This window comes from Sinocyclocheilus anshuiensis, unplaced genomic scaffold (assembly GCF_001515605.1).
Source record: "Sinocyclocheilus anshuiensis isolate Anshui unplaced genomic scaffold, SAMN03320099.WGS_v1.1 scaffold2504, whole genome shotgun sequence".
Lineage (NCBI taxonomy): Eukaryota > Metazoa > Chordata > Actinopteri > Cypriniformes > Cyprinidae > Sinocyclocheilus > Sinocyclocheilus anshuiensis.
In genome coordinates this window covers 76,778-82,228 of record NW_015536617.1, presented here as the reverse complement: position 1 = coordinate 82,228, position 5,451 = coordinate 76,778, and the positions used below count along the sequence as shown (strand labels likewise).

Below are 5,451 nucleotides of genomic sequence, written 5' to 3'. Positions count from 1 at the left end.
ATATTTCTGATGAATTCTGAGAGCGTAGTAAGGACAACTGTAAAACAGTCAAAAGGCATACTTCATATCAAAATGGGTAGTTCACTCAACTGCTATAATTATAAAAGACTTAAATTGACCATGTCTGTGGGCAACTGAGTGGCATCAGTCATCATTGTAAATTGTAACTGCAGGTTTTTTTCTTGTCACTTTCCTCCGATTTGAAAAATATATATTATTATGAGGTTAATTTGTTTGAGTTGAACCAGCCCAATGTTGACAGGGTCTAGTGTGTAATACTAAAAACCCCGGGTCAGGACTTCCTGTTACTGACTTTTGGTACCGGGTCAAGACTTTTTGGCAGACCCAAGTACAGAGCCAGTGGCGTGGACAGGTGGAAGGACCAAAAAGGGCACTAAAAAAAAGAAAGAAAGACAAAAAATGTTACTTCAATGAACTTAACCAAATGTAATTTTTTGTACAGAATTTAAACTTAATTATTTGTGAAATCACCGGTATTTAAACCAGTATTCATCTTTCTACTGTATTTTTAAATATTTGAATGACTTCCTCATGATTAATTGGAATGTCTGGCTTGATGGAGAGTAGCAGAAGGTCAGAGAGCCTCTCATCAGTACATAGACTTCGAAGACTGGATTTCAGAAGTTTTGACTTTGAAAATGACCTCTCAACCCTAGAAGTGGATTCTGGTAATGTTGCATAAATAGTTCAGAAAGAGAGGTCTAACAGACTAAATCTCATTGTCTTTTAGACAGTTTAACATAACTTGCATGCTGCTGCATTCACAAAGTTTACAACAACATTATTTTAGGATAAATGTCCATTTTCTGTGTTAACTTACCGGTCTGCTGCTCATGTTTTGAAGACTCGTGGCAAAGATACTGCTGCATGATAGCACTGTAAAGGAAAGTGCCTACTGCTCCACTTCCGCCTAATATGTCCAGCAAATCTAAATATTTTATTTTGTGTTTATTATTATTGTTAGTGGCAAATGGTATAGAAGAGTACTGTTATTTATAATAATAATCATTATTATTATTTACTATGAACTCTTTGCCGATATAAAACACAGGATATAACAGGCAGACACAACTACACTCATAATTTATTAAAAAAATAAACTCTTTTGAGGCAAAATGATTGATATGTGTGAGGAAAAATCGTCTCCATCCGCCTAAAGCTCAGATCCTGTGTGCAGTCTGAGCACAAATTCAAAAATTATGATCACTTCAAGATCACTTCACTTCTTATGGTTTACTCTGTTCTTCGCATAAAGACATTGTATGGCTTCGGAAAGGTAGGTTTAGGGTAGGGGTGGGGTTATGTGCTCCAATTAAAGTATACATTTATATTAAATGATTTCTACTTTTACAAATGCTTGCAAACCATTAAAATAAGGCAAACAACTGAAAGCAATAAAGTACCCTGCATGTCGAAAAGTGAAGCTAAAGAAATGAGGCCAAGGGATCCTGACCAAGCATCAGTATGTGAGGAGTTGGGAGTGAGAACGTGCTGCGAGAAGAGCGGGGTACTTCACACTTTGAGACAAAAGGGGCAGGGGCTTGAGCAAGCCACGCCCACGCCACTACAGAGCATTACAGTAATCAAGGCGAGACGTTATAAATGTATGGACTATACTTTCTGTGTCAGCCATACTTATCATGGGCCAAAATGTATGCCAGTTATTAATATTTCTAACTATGAGTTTATCAAATCATAAAAAAATAATTAAATATGCATACTAAAATTGAAATTTTGAAATGATCAGATGAGGTATTTCCTTACTACTGTAGTGTTGACAGCAGCTTAAAATATTACAAGTTGATGAAAAAACAAAGTACATAAATATACAAGGAATAATATGACCAGATATAAGAGTTTAATAACCGTCACTTAAATATAGTATAAAATGAAAATAAAATATATAAAATATAAATTTAAAAATGTTCTTTGGTCTAATAGGATCAGCACCTATGATAACTCTTCAAAACTGCTGCCCAAAAGCCTTAAAAACCGTTTATGTTAACTGTTTAAATATGCCTAGAAACTGTCTGGTCCTCACAGCACACACCAACTTCACCAGTTTTGTGAACATTATGTGTGTAAACATTTGAAGTGATTTTCTGTTTGTCTACTCCCCCCTAGTGGTAAAACTATTTTTTTCATTCTCCTAGTGTCAGCAGAAAGGGGAGTCCTCACAACATGCTGTCTAGTCATGGTCCTCATGAGTATAGCAAAACACGTATAGGTGCGTGTGTGTGTACCTACTTAAAAATATTTTGGTGACAAATCTGTACCCACAATTGAGCAAAACCTCCACCAACATCATATAAAAACAATGGAATGTCCCCTTTAGATAGCTAAGTAAACATATTTGTGTGTGTACAGGTTTAGCCTGTGGGGACCAAATATCCACACAAGTGCAGCAAAACTGAATTAGTTGCATTGCAGGGACCAGCCAAAATTTCCCACAATTAAAATATATTAATAAACATAATAAATAATGTTTTAATTAATATGTAAAAAAGCAAAATGATTTTGATGAGTTAGGAATATGCAATATCATTTTATTTCAAAAGGATGGGGAAAATAAAGTGGGTTGACTCCAAGGAAAATAATTTTAGAATCGTTATCTGATGGTAAAGGGCACATCTGTCAAGGCACAGCACCTGGACTTCCTCTATTGCTGTAGACCATAAAATTATTAAATACACAAATAAAATGTTTAGGTTAACTGCATCAGTCTCTTAAAAAAAGTAAATTATTGATTTGTTACTTTCAAAGCTTATTAGCACAACATACTCTCACTGACACTGTTTACTATAACACACGAACATTGTGACCACTTTACTAATGCAACTCACATGATTATTGCGACCTGTTTAACAAATGCACAATATTATGGAAGGTTAAACAGCTTGAACTGCAGTGACAAACATTATCAAATCAATATAGTGAAATAACCAACTAACTATAACTAGTTATCTATTCTTCTAGAATCACTGAAGAAAAGAGAAACACGAGAACTACAACTAACTTCAGCCACAGCCTTATGCCGAGTTCACACTGCACGATTTTCAAAGACGTCGCATCACTGTTGGTTTCACACTGAACGACTATCTGGGGTAGCATTCAGTTGCTGCTGTGTTCACACTGAACGATGGAACGACGACAGGAGATTACACACTGCATGACTTTACAATAGGGAGAATCACCAATAACGCTGTCTGGTGCACAGGAGGTTACACACTGCATGACTTTACAATAGGAAGAATCGCCGACAGCTCTGTTTGGTGCAGGGTTGCCAGGTTTTCGCTACAAAACCTGCCCAATTACTACTCAAAACTAGCCTGAAAATAGCCCAACTGCTTTCGAGGGGGTCCCCCAGTAAAAATCGCGTTCTAGGATAAAATAATTTTTTTTTTGCCGGGGTTCTCCTGGTACAATTCACATTCCAGAGATTCAATTCACATTCAATATCACGTTATTGGGGTCGCTTCAACCTGCTGACATAAATTTCACAAAATGAGCTCATTCTGTAGACTTTGACAGAAAGACTTCAGATTTTTGTTTAGACCTGTGGTGACCCTGGAAGACCCAGGAAGGCCTGCAGACTAACTCCAGAAATGATATAGCCCACATGATAAACACATAATCTAACTAACTACACTAACACCTAAAGAACTAAACTTATAAAGGCTCTTGGATTGAGTCTAGATGGATTTAAAATGTCATATCTTTGTTTAAATCTCTGGTCATACATAATGTTAATTATTATATGAAATATATTATTATAAAAATAATAGGATCAATATAATTGATGGAAATGGAATCAATCGAGTGAAATTAAACTATTCATATGATTACTATATCTAATATATAAATGTTTATATAATGGTATTAATAAATGTTTGAAATAATATATATATATATATATATATATATATATATATATTAGAACATCATTTTGTGTAAAGATTGTCCATGGTGTCACTAAATAGATAGTCTCTTAAAATTAAAAATACAGCTTTTGAACTATTACTAGTAATTACTACAAAATAGTAATAACAATATGTCAGTAGACATATTATTTCTACATTCTATCTGGTTAACTAAATTACAGTACCTACAGTATCTACACATTTTATTGGCTAATACAAAACATTGAGCTCTGAAATGTTCAAATGAATATTGCTAAACTGCAGCCAAATGTAATGTATACCATGTAAATTTAGACAGTTTCTCATCTGGTTTGTAATATTTCATACAGAATCACCCTTACACTTGGCAAGGCTTGGAGGTAATTTACCCACATGAAAGTAAAGAAAGATAAATTGAAGAAAATAAACTGATATGCTCATGTGGTATGTAAAAGCAAGAAAATGAAAGACGGGGGTGCATATATAGGCTATTTATTTGCTGCCTGCACAGTGTCAACACTGTAAATGCTGCTGGGTCGGTTGATGTTTTTCTTCCATAGGACGCTAGAACAGTAGCGCAGTCAGTAGAGCTGTGTGGCCACTTGTTGACATCAGGGTTGGGTTTTTCCTCTGCCAGCCTTTGCATGTGGATTTGCTGCTAAACTCACTGAAAGAGCCAGAGAATTACAGTATCACAGTGCTTAAAGTGTCATGAAAGGTGGGAAAGAGGAGGGTGGGTATAGAGGAGAGGTTCAAACACAACAACCAATAAAACACAGAACTACAAGTAGCTCATTGAAATGCTGGGAGTTGTACAATGAAGGCGAGATGAGGTGGATCCAAGTGCAAGCAGGGTTTATTAACAAAATAAAGCAAACACAGTAACTAGGAACCGGGAGTGAAACCGTGAAACCAGAGAACACGGGCATCTACAGAAAACAATGTCTGACCAATGAATCAAGGAAGCACAGGGGTATATATACACAAGTTAACCAGGGCTGACAAGGGATAGGTGTGGGTAATTAGTTGTCATGGAAACTAACAAGGGTTACTATGGCAACAAACAAGGGAATCTATGGCAAGCAGGGAAACAGGAACTGCATAAAGGAAGAGGGCACAGAAACCATAGGAGAATACACTTTCAAAACAAGAGTCCTTAAACACAAGACCAAGACTGGGGACCGTATGACAAGAAACTCTCAAGCCTCTTCTTTATCAAACAAAATATCAAATCTAATTAGTTATCATACTTAGAAATATCAACGAATGAGGATTTTTACATTTTCAGAGCTGTTGGTGAGTGATTATGAGAACTGAGGAAGCACATTTAAAATACAGTACAATCATAAAATCCTCATCACTTTTAGGAGCACTACAGTCTATAAACCAATGATGCACATCAGTTTTAAGGGATAGTTCTACCAAAAATGTAAATCAAGTCATCATTTACACAACCTCATTTTGTTCCAAACCTGTATTACTTTTGTCTGTGAAACACAAAGTAATATATATGTATATATATGTATATGTA

At 35.6% G+C, this 5,451-nt stretch overlaps 1 long non-coding RNA gene across 1 annotated transcript; it reads left to right on the top strand.

Moving 5' to 3' along the window:
* Window positions 1–441: 441 nt before the first annotated feature.
* On the top strand, window positions 442–2,234 carry LOC107703915 (uncharacterized). Its single transcript, XR_001635884.1, has 2 exons — window positions 442–689; window positions 2,175–2,234. It is a non-coding gene; the product is annotated as an uncharacterized LOC107703915 (long non-coding RNA).
* The last annotated feature ends 3,217 nt before the right edge of the window (window positions 2,235–5,451 follow it).